This window comes from Malus sylvestris, chromosome 4 (genome assembly GCF_916048215.2).
Source record: "Malus sylvestris chromosome 4, drMalSylv7.2, whole genome shotgun sequence".
Classification (NCBI taxonomy): Eukaryota; Viridiplantae; Streptophyta; class Magnoliopsida; order Rosales; family Rosaceae; genus Malus; species Malus sylvestris.
Genome location: NC_062263.1, coordinates 17,046,648 through 17,047,321, shown reverse-complemented (window position 1 = coordinate 17,047,321; position 674 = coordinate 17,046,648). Strand labels below are relative to the sequence as shown.

Below are 674 nucleotides of genomic sequence, written 5' to 3'. Positions count from 1 at the left end.
TATCCGGCAGTGGAGGAAGGGTCTACATTTGAAATAAAGCAGCACATGTTGAATATTCTACCTACATTTCATGGGTTATCATCTGATGATCCAAACATGCATATTGCAGAATTTTTAATGGGGTGCAAAAATATTTTGGTGAGGGGATTTTCAGCCGAATCTATTAAGCTCCGTTTATTTCCTTACACTCTGAAAGATCAAACAAGAAGATGGCTCCTCACACTCCCCTCTGGAAGCATTAGTACTTGGGCCCAACTTACCGAAAAAATTTTAAACAAGTATTATCCGGCTTCTAAGACTCTTGATATGAGAACTCAAATTTTATCTTTTGCCCAAAAACCAAATGAAGAGTTTCATGAGGCGTGGGAAAGGTTCAAAGAGTTGATTAGAAAATGTCCACATTCGGGTATTAACACTACTGATCAAATGCACATATTTTTCAGAGGGTTGAATATGACTACAAAAACTCTTGTCAACGCTTCATGTGGAGGTTCTTACAAAGATAAAAATGCACAAGAGGCTTGTTTGTTATTTGAAAAAATGGTAGCAGATACTTAGCAGTGGGCAGTTGAGTAGCCACAATCTAGGTCTGTTTTTTAGATGTCTAACGGCTCTCCGTATGTTACAGCACAAATTGAAAAAATGGAGAAAAGGCTTGATGCAAAATTTGACAT

At 37.5% G+C, this 674-nt stretch overlaps 1 non-coding gene across 1 annotated transcript; it reads right to left on the bottom strand.

The window, feature by feature from the left end:
• Positions 1 to 303: 303 nt before the first annotated feature.
• On the bottom strand, positions 304 to 408 carry LOC126620547 (small nucleolar RNA R71). The gene has a single exon (XR_007622564.1). It is a non-coding gene; the product is annotated as a small nucleolar RNA R71 (small nucleolar RNA).
• Between the last annotated feature and the right edge of the window lie 266 nt (positions 409 to 674).